This window comes from Cygnus atratus, chromosome 6, assembly GCF_013377495.2.
Source record: "Cygnus atratus isolate AKBS03 ecotype Queensland, Australia chromosome 6, CAtr_DNAZoo_HiC_assembly, whole genome shotgun sequence".
NCBI lineage: Eukaryota > Metazoa > Chordata > Aves > Anseriformes > Anatidae > Cygnus > Cygnus atratus.
This window is the reverse complement of record NC_066367.1, coordinates 40,098,636-40,112,887: the sequence shown is the minus strand read 5'-3', so window position 1 is coordinate 40,112,887 and position 14,252 is coordinate 40,098,636. Positions and strand designations below refer to the sequence as shown.

Sequence of the window (14,252 nt, the reverse complement as noted above, 5' to 3'; positions counted from 1 at the left end):
AGTACTGAAGCGGTAAGAACAGATCTTCCCCCACATTTTAACTTTTCCCAAAGCAGTATTGTCTTCATTTGCCTGTAAGAATGGGATGCAATGAAAAGGACTGGAAAGTTAAAGACAACCAACAAATTCCCCACAGCCCGCTTCACCCAAAGCGCCTGTATTTACTGTTCCCTGCTAACTGCGGTAGGAGGGAAAGGCAAAGGCAGGCGGCGAACTGGCTGAACTGGTTCGGAGGTACAATCCTGCCTCCGCAAGAGGAGGCACAGACAGGGCTCTCCAGGAAGCCGGGGCTGACTCAGGAGGCTGATCCCGCAGGGACGACAAGCCCGAGCCGCACGTCACCTGCCTGAACCCATGGCACATGCCCGAGGAGCGTCCTACTGCGCTTCGGCGGCTTGGGAAGCTACCGAAACGCTGCGAGATGCCACGGAAAGAACTTTCACCTTAAGCCTCCCCTTGTAATGATTGTTCTGGGGCCTTCATTATTAAAGAAAAAACATCAATGGGCTGTGAAACCAAAGCGGTCCTTCCTTCTTCCTGCAACGCGCCTCTTGTCTTCCTTGGAGGGAAGGCGAGCGAGGTATTAAGGCCAAGGACAGAAAGGGGCAGTGAGCAGGAAAGGAGCAAAGGTCTGGAAACTGAAGCCAGCTACAGAGATTTTAACTGACAAGAAGCTGCTATTTTCTTCTGTGCAGGCAGAAGCTCTGGGAAGGTCACCAGAGGCAGTTCTTGGCTGTCCTCACCCACCTCCTCCCTCCCTCTGCAAACTCTGCGTGAACAAGAATAAGCGGGTATTCTGCTGGAATAAAGGGGACACCGCAAGTTACTCAGTAAGCTACGCTGTACGTCGGGCCTCAGGACAGGCAGCCGGGAGCCAGGAGAGCTACCCGAGCCCAGAGAGCCGCCGACGGCCGGTGGCCACACTATGCTCAGCTGCGGTCACGGAGCTGCTCCGTCTCTGCCGGTACCTGGACTGCTTGCTGTCAGCAGTATTTGGGATGAGGTCAGGAACTGCAGCAAGCAATATCTGCACGCCATGCCTGCAAAACCTCCGATTCCAAGTCTGACTTCTTATTCCCATATAAGTAAAGCTGTGCTACCGCAATCCCCCTCCAGTTAGTAAACCTTAAATTGGGTCAGATAACTTTTGGAGGGACGGCGCATGTCAAATTCATAATGAGTTGCTACCTTACTTTCACCAGAGGAAAAATACCAACCCAGAAACCAGACCAAAAATTTGTGAAACTTCCAGAAGCTTGAGCCGCACCAGCACGAGTTACTTGCGGAGATGTGCGTGCGCTTTTTATACAAGGCACCAGAACAACTTTTCTGCAGTAACTCTTACAAGCTGCTTCCCATCAAGGGTCAGCAAACGAAGCTACTGTTCCCAGCTCACCAGTTAGCAGCCTGTCACCCCACGTTTCTGCACGTCTGTAGCCCGTGGACACAACAAGGTGGCAGCCCTCGAGGAATGGGAGTGAACACACAGCCAGGCAAAGCAGGGTCCCGCCTCACGACAGCTACCTCGGTGCACTGCTCGCGGGGACTGCTCCGGCCAGCTGCTTCCAAGGAACTACAGCAGCGCAGCTTCGCATACAGAGAAATTTTAACGTAGTCACTGACTGGATTGAAAGCACTAAGAAAGTAAGCGAGAGATGAAAGAAAGGCAAAATATGGCCAACAGCAGGTTCACAAGTATTTTTTTCCAAACAAGAATCAATAGCTGTGCTTGATTTTTAGGGGACTCTTCTACATCACATTACAATAACTGCATTCTGGTAATAAACCCAATCTTTGTCGTTTATGCTTACAACAACTCTGTTCTGCTCATTGAGATCTTTGAGCCAGTCAGTGCTTTCCTGCAGACAATAAAGAAAGAAAAAAATAACCAGAGAAACGCTTGCAGACATTGCTCATTTTCAGCACAGTTTCAAAAACCAAACTCAAACCAACCCAAGATTTGGACAGTACTCCCAGAGTACCATCTTTTGAAATTGCTTTAGCCTTCCACCTGTTATGCTTGTTAATAACCTACATGAAGCGAAGCAGAATTACATAAAGTTCTTATTTATGTTTCCTGTTCTGTTAGTATGCAGAGTGTTTCTTCCACTGAGGTTTCCTCCACAATACATGCAGATCTCCTCTACCAAATACCTCACACAGCTTACTAATTACGGTTACTATTCTTTTTGCAAAGCGCATGCTAGCATTCATCATCAAAGATAGGTTAAAGTGTATTCTACATGGTATTTTGCTAGCAAATGAAGCTGCTCGGAACAAAGTAATTTATCACTACACTTTCCTTGTTTATATCATGTGACTGAATTCATCCATTCATTGTAAAAGGACCCCGCATTGGTATTGTTAAAGGAAACACCAAGAAGTATGTTGTATCGTACATAGCACAACTAGATTCTAACAAGAATTAGAATCATAGAGTATCGTGAGTTGGAACGGACCCACGAGGATCCCAGGTAGCATCAAGGTAGAATTACGGCGAATTTAACCAACTTGTGGCAGAACGCTCTCTGACAGAACTTGCTCCAGTCGTGTTTTATTGCGGATCTGCCGCTGCCGTTACTGGCATTTATCCTTAGCATCTAACCAGCTGGGAGTTACAAAAACCGCACCACTGTTACAGAAAAGGACCACCGGCCGCTCTACCGACGCTAAAGCGCTGACAGCAGCTTACTTCAACAGCGAGACGGCGCTCTGCAGGCCGCTTAAGCAGAAGGCGAAGCTCCTGCGCTGCCCCCGCTCCGCCGAGCAGCGCGGGCCCGGCCGCACACCGGGCAGGGCGCCCCGCCCCCCCCGCCCGCTGTGACTGACGGGGCAGAGCCGCGCAGCGGGTCCCCGCCGCGCCGCCGCCTCGGTGGGCCCGTGCTGAACCACGGCGCTTCGGCTCACGGGGAAAACGCCACCGTGCCGCCTCTCCCGAGGGCGATTTACCGAAAGCGGCCCCGGTTAATAACGCGTTACTTCTACGGGCCCGGCCACACCTCGCCCTCCCGACGGCCGCCTCCCGGGGCGGTGACTCACACCGATCGCCGCGCGCTAGGAGACCGAACCCCGCGGGTACAAAGGTCCGCGGGCCGCCGCGAGGAGCCGCTTCCCGAACCCAGCCCCGGCGCTCGAGGCCCGCCCGCTGCGGCCCTCCGGGGCGGACGAGGGCTGCGCATCCAAACCGGGCCGGGGGGCGCCCGGAGGCGGGGGAGGAGGCGGAACCCGGGACCGCGGCGGCCGCCGCGGTCCCGGGTTCCGCCTCCCCCCCCCGCCTCCGGGCGCCCCCCGGCCCGGTGCGCGCTCACCTGCCCCGCGCTGCCCCCGCCCCGCCCCCGCGGCCTCCCGCCGGTTCCCCGCTCACCGCGCCGAGGGACGAGGGGGCGGCGGGCGCGGGCGGCCCCGCGCGGCGCTGGCGGGCCCTACCCCGGGGTGCCCATGGCGGCGGCGGAGCGGCGGGGCCGTGCTGCTGCTGGTGGCGCCGGCGTCGCCGCCGCCGCCCGCTCCGCCTGGCCGCGCCCCGCCCCTCGGGTCGCGTCACGCCGCGCCCATTGGCCCCGCGCGGCGCACGGCGGCGTCCCATTGGCTGCCGCCGCGCGCTGAGCCCGCCAGTGGCGGCGGGAGCGGAGGTTGCCGTGGTTACCGATGCCGTGAGGCGGGCGCGGGAGCGAGGGGCCGGCCGGGCCGGGCCGGGCGCTGCCGGCGGGGGCTCGCTGAGGCCCGGGCCGCTGCCGGGCGGGGCGGGCGCGCACCCCCGCGGCCCCGTGCCGGTAAGTGCCCGCGCCCCGAGCGGCCGCAGCCCCCCGCTGCAAAATGGCCTCCGCCGTGCCCGCGGGGAGGAGGCGGCCGGCGGGGCCGGCTGCGGGTGGGCGGGGGGCGCCGCTGAGGGCCGGGAGCGGGGCGGCGGGCGGGGGCTGAGGGGCACGGCCGGGCACCGAGCGCCGGGGGCGGTCCCCGGGGGTTGCCGGGGCCGGAGCCCCCTGGGCCGCCTCGCGTAGCGCGGCCCCAACGCCGCCGGGCGGCACGGCGGTGCCGCTGTAACGGCCGGCCCCGAGCGCTGCCGCTTGTTCCCAGCAGCCCGCCCCGCGTGGTGCTCCGTCCCGCCTTGCCTCAACCCCGCCCGGTGCTTGCCCAGCGCCCCGGGGGCTCCGCGTGCTCTGCGGTGGGCAGCCGTGGGCTTGGGGTGCGATTCACGGGTAGCTGCCCCGGTGTACGGGGCCGGCCTGCTCAGCGCTCGCCCTGCGGAGGTGACAAGGGCCGCGTAGGGCTCTTGCACGAAAACCAACCCTTTCAGCGGAGTCCGTGCATGTTCGCTGCGGGCTCTTCTTAATCCAGCTCCGTTCTCGGCTGCAGAGGGGGGTGGGATGCACGCGATTTCGTGCTGGCGCGGGGCCGCGTGGCGGCTCGGGGGGGGATAAGTCCGTGCAGGTGCTGCGTGTGGGGCAGCGCCCTTAGCCCCTGTTCAGGAGGGAGCCGCAGGTAAAAAGCAGGGGGATAGCTGCACGTGGGAAGTCACGCGCAACTTAGTATTTCCCTTGGTTTCCCATTTGAAATGTAACCTGCTGTCCCTGGAAACTATGTAGGTGTTTGGTGTAACTCTTAATCCCTGTAATATCGGTTGTCATCTGTGTGGGCTCATGCTGCAGCTACTGCTACAGTACGGTCATGTGCCAAAGGGAAAACACTTGGCATGTGTAAACAGAAGTCTTGATTCCCTGCTGCCCTGAAAAGTGTCGTTATTCGCATTACGTTAAATGGATATAAAATGTTACCAAGCCAGAATAGTCTCCTCCTTCTAGGAATGAGGAGCAGGAGTCCCAAGGAATAATAGGCAAAATGTAGTAAAACAAAGAATAACGAGGGTGAAATAAGGCAAGCGCTGAGAGGAAGGGTCAAAGCAGAGGGGTGAGCATGGGAACAGGAAATACAAAATGTGAGGTCAGAAGAAATGGACCTAGAATAAAGGGAGGAGAAAGCACAGAACCTGTGGGAGCAATGACTTACATTAGTCATAAGGCTGCCTCTACCAGAGGTGTACTGGATTCATTAAATCATCTTCCAATCAGTCTAAACTGGTTTTAACCCATAATTTGGATGTTGCTACATTAGCCTAGCTTCTGCACATAACAGCTTTTAGAAAACAAAGAAGCTTACTGGCCTCCCCTGGCAAAATGAGCCATTTCTGAGCATTATTGTGAATACGGAAGGCACAGTCCACTGGCAGGCTATGAAAGGTGGCGTAATGCCATCTCTTGGCCTTTCAGCTTCTGGGTGGCTCCAGGTGGACAGCTGCAACCATCAGCGTTATTCGGAACAGGCCATTCCACGCGCCCCGCATCCCCGCAGAGCCAATGCACTGCAAGCTCTCTCCGTGTTTGAGAGCCTGCAGCTAGGGCAAGATGGGAGGGAGCAAGAAATAATGGTAAGAATGAGAAGTGATCTTGAGCCAGTTTGTTTTGGCATGATAGAAGTATGGAGAATTAAAAAATAATATCTTGAAGTCCTGTCAGATTTGCAAATACATTAAATGACTACCGGTGAAGAACAGCAATTTAATTCTAACTGGTATTAGTCATACAGTCATAGCTTTTCTTATTTGTTTTGGCACCCAGAGCAGCCAGTACATTATCTAACTTGGCTGCTGTGTATCACAGGTCATCAATTCCCACCCATTTATTACTGTCCCAAGCCCAGTAGGGACAAAATGTGTTGTGGAAAGGCACCCTGTTTCGTCTTGCCAAAACAAAGAGCTGCATAGTGTACTGATTCTTCTAATTTCCTATTCCATTAGCTAATAGTAGGCTTTGTCAAATACTTGTTTAAACTCATATATCAATTTTGGGATCAACAACAAACAAGTACTGTTTCTCTTTATTCATCTTCTTCAGGATGTGACTTGAAAGTAAGATATCTTTTTCTTTTCATTCTTAGTGTCATCTGGAAGGCACTGATTCCATTATGTTTGCAACTCATATAAAGAGTCTAATGGCATCTTTTCCTTCTGAATCTTCCTTTTTTTTTTTTTTTTTTTTCTGAGCCTTAAATCTGATCTCTTAAAAGGATTGTACTTGTTTTCCAGCTTTTTAGACAAGCCGCTTAGTTAACGGGTATTTGCTGGTTATTTTGCTGCTTATGTGCTGCTTCAGTCTTCCAAGTTGTGAATATGTTTTTCTGCTTCATTTAATCTATCCCGAACTTAATCCAACTTGGAGGTTTTTTTATTCTGCATATGTTCAGTCCTTGCAGAAGCACTGTTGTGACAATCTTTAATTTTAGTGATTGTTTCACTGTTTGCAAGATTGCCTAGGTTTTCTCACTTGATGTAACCACACAGGAACTGTGTCTGTGGTTAAAGAGTGGGAACTGTTGACACAGAAGGCTTGCTCCTTAGAAATGTGGGATTATAAACATAATATCGCTCACAAAAACAGTGTTGTCTTTGTCCTTTTTTTTTTTTTCTGGAACCTGTTTATCTGTAATCTCTTACAGATGTCGAAATTACAAAGGTTTGGAGGAAAATAACTGGAGGAGAGAGTAATGCTCATGGCAGGCTAACTGAACAAATGAGCAGCTGTTTAGCATTCACAAGGGAAATCATTTAGATGTGTGGGTTTTTCCCCCCATCATTAAAACCTACAATTTGATTTCAAAAGTTACTGCAAGCCATTGTGTTGATGTCACAGCAACTCAGTCAATCATGATACAATTGACTTTGGGTAATTTGTAAACTGTAATTTCATTTGGTTTAAAAAGCAGTAAATGTTCCCATGCTTTTTTGTTATTGAAGTGTGGCAGCTAATAGAAGATGTATTTCTGAAGAAGTAGTGGAGTGACATTTTGCTGTTTCAGTGAGAGTTTTTACAAAAATACTGTTTCAGATGGTGGCATATAAAATTATTGCTCTACCGTCAGTAAAGATTTCACCCTTCCTGTTTAAAAATAATTTTTTAAAAACAGGGAAAACTGTTTGGATGCTACCTGTTTATTTGCATTTCTACCTTTTTTTTTTTTTCCTCTTTCATGGCTTTGCAGAATCTATAATCAAATGTTCATACCTGATGCTTCAAAGTGCTCAGCACAATCACCAAGCTGCTGAGTGCACAGCCCCGTCAGTCTGGCTGCAGCGGAAAGGGACGATGCTACCCTGTCACGATACCTCTCCAGCTTTCCTTGTGCCAGCAGACAAGATTGTGCAACTATGCAGTGAGCTAGCATACAAAATTGATCCAGTTTTCCCAGAAACGTCCCCACAACATAGATTTTTTTCTTCAATTTCCTGATCCAGCTCACTGTTCTTGCCTTTAATGCCCGCACTGCGCTATCTGCACGCAGCCATGTGCAGAGGGAACGGGGACCTGCCCTTTGGCAGTGATGCGGGATGTTCTGCCCTGGGCACCTCTTTCAGCAAAAGCGAGGTTTGAGGAACACCAGCTTGCTGGACCACAGTATAAACACAGTTGCCAATTTGATTCAGGTTTAGGAAAAGTAACCTTTCCTCAGCAAGACGAAAGGCTCCCATATGAACCTACCGACCCAGCTCGCAGCCCGGCACTGTGGGTGGTTCTGATGGCACTGCGGGGGAGCAGCGCACAGCAGTGGGCAGCGGGGAAGAAGTGCCCGGTGAAGGGAAGTCCTCACGTAAGCTTTGCTGCTGAAGCTAGCAAGCTGGGGGACCAGGCTTCATCGCACGCGCACCTGGAAGTCAGGGCTGCTCGTGACGGAGCAGCAGCTCAGCCGCAGCCAACAGAAGATGCGGCCAGGGGGTGCAAGGAGAAGCTGGGGTGGGGGCCTTGTAAAGGAAATGATTAGTAGCCACTCTCTTCTCTGCGTTTTCATGTCCTGAGCTTGTAAGTAATTTCTGTGGAAACTAGCAACCTATTTAAAAAAACAAACAACAACAACAAAAGGAAAAACAAAAAACCAACAGCTCTGGAGAGCTGAGTTACCAGTGTCTGCCCAAGGACAGGTGAAGGCCTGCGAAGGTACTTTGCAGTTCCTGCTGACTGCAATGATTCTCAAGCTGGTCAAGATAGAACTAGGCATTGTTTGTGGCCTGGAAAAAATGTTGAGAAATTTACCAAACTGTAATCTACTTTGTCAATCTAGGGATGCGGAATTTCAAGCAAATGTAGAGATCCTTATGAATAGAGGTAGCAAAAGATACAGATGCAAAAAGATTTATTTTTATTTATGGACTCTACTTTTCCAAGGGTTGTAGATAAGAACCTTCCTGAAAAACATGTTTTTTGTGTGATATTTGACAACATTATACATTAATATAAAGTGAGGGTGTGCCAAATGCTTCCCTGCACAAAACTCTGCAAAGTTGGCATAGCAGAAATGGCAGAAGCTGCACAATGTGTTTCCGATCTTTCTGACAAAATAAGCTGCAGTGGCTTCTAAATCACATGGATTATCTGTCCCTCTGTCTTGCTGTCTCTTAGGCTGCAGACAAATCTACTTCTCTGACTTGAGCTATCCTAGTGTCAGGCAAAAATCTGCTAGGCTAGGTAAAGGTAAGGTGATGCCGTCTGTGGTGCCAGTGCTAACTTGCAAGGTCCTACTTCCTCGTCCTCCTCCCCGCAATGGCTCTTAGCCCTGTTTGTGTGTCTTCACCTTCAGCTTGGCTTGTGAAGCAGACTGTTAAACATGGAGAGGGCTGCTGCTGAACTGCTTGTGAGTATGACCATAAATGTGTGAATCATCACAGCTGAGAGAACTGTGGGTTTTGTTGGTGTACAAGAAAAAGTATCTCTGCCTAAGGAGGAGTGGGTCTTAATCAAACACCATATGTTCTTGCTGTACCCTTATACTCGCTGTGTGAACTAAGCCAGTTGGCTTCTACCTGAAGTCATTTAAGAAATGTTTACACAGATCGGTCTGTCAGCAGAGCTGTGGGGAGGAAGATGCCAGCAGTGGGTCAGTGAACTTTTCTGTATTTCTTTTTTTAAATTAAAAATAGCAGTAACAAAGCTAGCATGAAAATGGAGTAGGTGGAAATTCTTAAACTTAAAATACTCCACAAAAGGCAAGAGCAAAGACAGGAGCATGTGGCAGAAGGTGAGGACAATTTAAAATCACCTGTTTCGTTCCGTAAAACAAAGAATTGGACTCCTGTCTCCTTCCCGACAATTTGGGCTTTAGGTAGTTAATGAAAATAAACCTGTTGTGACTCTGAAAATGGTATCTTTCTAACTGTTCATTTTGCAGCACTGGAGCCAAAATCGCATCAGTGGTTTACCTGATGATCAATGGGGCTGTGATTTAATCACAGTACTCCAGATACTTTGGACAGAATTTTTAAATCCAGTCTTCAGTAATTTTTTTCCTGAGTGAATTGATGATTTCTGCATACTTGGTGCTACTTCAGCTGTCTTCTGCTGAACTTCTGCTATTAGTTGGTATTGGTTTATTTTAATATCTGATGGCTTAGTAAATGTGATGGTACTTACAGGACACGCTGTTCTGCTACATTTGGTGTATGCTAGCTCTCTTAGAAATATGATTTACTGCCTCTCGTGTAACTGTGTGGTATCAAGAGCATATAATACTGATCCACGTTTTACAAAACACTTATTTTGGTGTGTTTAAGTTACACATGCAGCTATGTGCTCTTCTGGATCCAAACTAGAATGATTGTTCTCTTGCAGAGCAGTCTTTAAGAGAAAATCGAAGCGCATGGGAAGAAGAATGGCACCAAGACTCTTATATGCAAATAAACAGATTTTTTTTTCTTGCATAATTTGGGTTGACCTGTATGGATAATATGACTCTGTTTTGAAATATCTTTCAAATGGTGGAAATTGAAAACTTCGGTGTTTTCATACAGGTTCGATTTGAAGTGCTGTGCCTTGCCTGGCTCTGGGAGCCAACTGTTGGAATGCGTTTTGCTAAGTTACCAAGGTGATTATTTCTTATATTTTTTTTAATCACAAAGTTAAGTGTTCTAGTTGCATAAAAGCACAAAGGGTTTATTTTCTTCATTTTAGCACTTAGAAGGCAGGTTAAACTTTGGACAAGGAGCATCATTTCATTAGTGCTCTTAAGCAAAGAAATCCGAAGCAGGAAGGTTACTTTTTCTTTGAAGTTCTCTGTACTGTTTCACATCTTTCTTCATATGACTCGAATGTTTTCTGGCTTAAGACAAAAATAAGACTGTATCAGTTTCATGTGGGTGGCTGAAATGCTTGTTTCCAAAACTGATGGGTCTTAAGAGATAATGAAATCGCAATATTTTGTTTCACTGATTTCTGTCTCTTTATAGTGCCTCAAATGCTGCTTTGACTTTATTTTTCATTAATAGAAAAAAGGTGTCAGGCAGTGCCAAGACACTGTGTTGTAGTGCTGGGAACGATGATGACAGTTTTCTATTGCAGTGTCTCTACTTCTGTTGTGCTAAATGAGTAATGCGGATTTACATGTTTCACGTGAAGAATGCCAGAGCTGTAGAGTGGTGAGCTGTTCGCTGCACTATTGCAAATACCCTACATTCCAACGCAGGTAGTGAATGAGCAGACATGCCTTGTGAGTCAGGTCAGTTCTGCGGTACCTTTACTGTACTGTTGTTTCCTGAATAATGGAGAACTGCGTAGGCTACTATTAGGGATAAACTCGCATCTTCCAATAAATCTTTAAATATGTCAAAGCACATGGTTTAATTTTTAACACCTTTAACATTATGCATGGAGGTAATCCACTTTCAATTAAGCTTTGAAATGGACAGGTGTGTTGTCTGCAGCTGGCTGACTTGGTGCACTTGGTTTGTATGTGTTAAACAACAAAACAACATTGCAAAATGCCACCTGGCGCACTTGATTGCGAGTTGCCTGGCAGGCATACGTGACTTCATTTCCTACCCTTCCTATGTCCCTCGTCAACTTTTAAAAATTTGACTTCCTCTTACATGATTGTTGTTGTCTCCTTCCCTCCCCCCTGATCCCATGAAGTGTTCTTTAAGTTTATTTTATCTTGGATCTATTAAAATAGTCCAAGAAATAAAAGGGAAATAGTGTCGATATTCAAAAAACTGACAAACCAAGAGTTGTGTTTTTTTTTTTGTCTTACAGTGTCACAGAGCTGCTTGCTTTAAATGTTAGTCAAATTGATCTTTCTGTTCTGCACTTTTTTACTTTATGAGGAAGCAATGAGATTATACCATAGGCAAGTATTAGAACTGTACGCTCCCAGAAGAGACAGGGTCCTCTTTGTCAGTTTCATACAGATCCATAATTCTTTCCTTAGGGAAGGATGATTTGAATGATAGTCAAACTCCGTGACTTCTCTAGCGACTGTTTTGACACTGAATGATAAAAGTATTGTCCTGTGTGCTTTTTTTCTGGGGAAGGGATCGACTGCTGCAAGATCTTTAAGATTAAAACGTTGTGAATGGGTGCCGTTTTCAGGTAGTTAGTTCAACCAGCAGAAGAGAATGGGTCTGATTAAAGGATAAAGCTGGTTATTTTTGGTTTTTACTCCATCCTGTACAATAAGAGTGATTCTCTGCCTCTTTTCCCTAACAGTAATTGGGATTAGAGAGTTCAAATACCTGCGTGTTACTGTTCCTCACCTTTGAATGGAAACATGCAGAAGCCAAGCAATGTGGAGGCGTTTTTCTAGATTTTAAGAGATCACCAGACATTTGAAAGAGAGAGCACTGAAATTAAGGGACTCGTGTTTGTTTTTTTTCCTGAATTTGTAAGGAAACATCTGTCCTAGTCCATAATCGCAGTTCCCATCGACTCCTGAAGTTTTAAATGAAGTCAGCGGTTTGTTTCTGGGTCTTATTTTTAACTGTGTATGCTAACTGGTAATTGACTTGAAATACTAACACCTGTTGTTGCAAAGTGAAGCAGCCTTCATTCACGCAAAATGTGTACCTATTAAAATGTTATTGATTATGCTGTTAAATTGTGTTTTGTGCCAAGTTGATCCGGCTTCCTATTATTGACTGGTACATTTAATAACACGACTGATTTAAAACCTGCTTAAAATGTTTTGTTTTAAGTAGCATGTGCAGATCAGGAAATGCCAGCCCCACAATAATTTTGCTTTTCTGTTCATTAGCAGCACTTTAGTCGATAAGAAAAATCAACATTCATGGTCTGAATCTGCAAAGACTTCTGTGTGTAAATGGCATGTTGAATCAAGGTGGTGAAGTCTCGGCTTCTTTAAAGTTAATGGTTAAATTCTCTGGGAGTATTCATGCTTGTGGAATTGGGACCTTAGCTGAGTATGAATCATCACGAATAGCAGCATGTGCAGGCTTTGCTTGCTCCAGAAGTGCTGACTAACATTTGTGGAGTTTAATTTCTATTTAAATGAAAGAGAGCAGGATCTTGTCTTAATGCTTGCTATTCCCATATTTTAAAATATGCTTAAGTCATGTACTTTAGGTACAAGCAAGTATTTGCATTACGATAAGAATGTGCTTAAGTGTTCAGTTGAATTGGAGGCATAATCTCTCTCTTAGAGGACATATTCATATTCTCTTAGAGAGTTCTGAATTGTAGTGAAATACTAAATTATCAACCAGAACAGAAACAGAGCATTGGTAAACCCTGTGCTTTATACTGTTACTAAAAGGTTTAGTCATGGCTGGTTGTAGACATGGCTGATTTAGCAGGCTTGGGGAACAGTTTTCTGTGTACTGATGGCTTCTTTTCAATGTCTCTTTCATCTTTTGTACTTTTTGTTTCTAAGATGCATCAAGGCTTCCAGCCTAGAGGCTGTATTGAAGTTAGAACAAAGCCTGGAAGCAGGGCATCTGAATTCAAGCTTAGATGAACTTTTATAGCATTCAAGAGGTTTTTAGATGTATCTGCATTAAAGCAGAAATAAATGTAACTTGCACTGCTTTTATCATTTTCCTTGGTATATTTTCTAGTTACCGAAGATTAAATACAGGTTTAAACGGATCCTGCCCTTTCTGAAATAATTTTAATATATTCATTTCCAGTGTTTTAGTGGTCATAACACTGAATTTGTGATATCAGAAAATAATTTCTGTTGAAAGTCTGAGATCAAATACAACTGTATGACATCATTACAGAAGAGAGGAATGGATAGGTTGCAAGGGAATAAGCTCTTATTTAATCAAACAGTAAAATTACAGAAAAATCACCAGCATTATGATTTTTTTGGTTTTTTTTGTTTGCTTTTTTTTTTTTTTCATAACTTCTGTTCCCTCAGACATACTGTCCTTGTTTCTTCCCAAAGGAATGGAAGCCAATGCGAGTATGTGAAGTTTTGTTAAACAGAAACATCACAGTAGAGAGAAGAGATATTGGCAATTGGTCTAAGGGATACATAAAACCGGAGGGGTAGCTATGCTGCTGCTAGGGTTACTGGTGTCCGTTGTTAGTTTTCAAAAAGAACATAGTTCCTTTTCTCAGGAGAAGCTTGTCATCCGTGAGACACTTTGAGAACATAATCTGACCTGGCTGATGCTCGCGACTCCTGACCAGTCCTTTCGCTTGCACCTCGACAGGGCGTAGCTCCACGTCCGCTTAGGGCGCCTCTCTGCTGTGCAGGAGGCAGAGCACTGGCACAGCTGCCTGGGGGGACGTGTAATCTCCCTTCTTGGAGATCTCTAAAAGCCGCCTGGATGTGGTCCCAAGCACCCTGCTCTGGGTGCCCCTGCTTGTGCCTGGCCAGGTGGGCCCAGAGGTCCCTGCCGACCTCAGCCGTCGGTGATCCAGGCAGTGCTCGGGCACCTCAGCTGCTCTGCTTTCAGCCTGTCCTTGCGTGATCTTGAAAACAAATCTGCACTTGAACTTCATTGCATCTAAAGTATTTGGAGACAAGCTTGCCCTTGACTGTAGGCTTTGGAGCACGTTGCAGATTACAGGCCCAGCAGAGGAAGGTGTTGGCTTGTGCTGACTGCTAGCTTGGGGTCGAGCTCGCACCCATCTGTGGTGCGGGAGCGCGGCGCCCTGGGCTGGCCAGCTCCACGGGCGCCAGTGATGCGGTCGCCGGACAGTGCCGCACAGCCACCCGGGCGTGTTGCTGGCGGGACACTGTTACGTGACACGTGCTTTCTGTGAAAGCAGTCACAATTTTGTAGGTACCCCTCAGGATCGGTTTGTTAGCACAGCATGCCTTACCTGTTTGGGTCAAAGCCTTATGGGCACTGCAAACAAAGTCAGTGCCTCCTAGTGCTGCTGCCCCCGGGGTACTTCTGGAGTTTTTCTTGTTCTGTTTCATCACCAACCCAGGGCGGAGCTGAGAAAGGCGACCCAGATGGACTTTTTTTT

The 14,252-nt window shown here is 47.5% G+C and overlaps 2 protein-coding genes across 13 annotated transcripts in view; one reads left to right on the top strand and one right to left on the bottom strand.

Moving 5' to 3' along the window:
- The window catches only part of PKP4 (plakophilin 4), an 88,931-nt gene extending 85,432 nt beyond the window's left edge, over positions 1-3,499 (bottom strand). Inside the window, exon 1 of one of the 6 annotated variants that reach the window (XM_050711449.1) lies at positions 3,427-3,499. The gene's annotated coding sequence lies outside the window, so the exon portion shown is untranslated. Of the gene's footprint in view, positions 1-1,396; positions 1,582-3,364 lie in introns of those variants that run through there. The other 5 variants (XM_050711448.1, XM_050711453.1, XM_050711451.1 and 2 more) reach the window with 5 other exon arrangements.
- A 157-nt stretch (positions 3,500-3,656) lies between these two features.
- Positions 3,657-14,252, top strand: part of CCDC148 (coiled-coil domain containing 148) — a 66,012-nt gene continuing 55,416 nt past the window's right edge. For 2 of the 7 annotated variants that reach the window (XM_035566047.2, XM_050711455.1), the window contains exons 1-2: positions 3,700-3,770; positions 9,830-9,903. The gene's annotated coding sequence lies outside the window, so the exon portion shown is untranslated. Of the gene's footprint in view, positions 3,771-9,382; positions 9,402-9,829; positions 9,904-14,252 lie in introns of those variants that run through there. The other 5 variants (XM_050711460.1, XM_035566043.2, XM_050711459.1 and 2 more) reach the window with 5 other exon arrangements.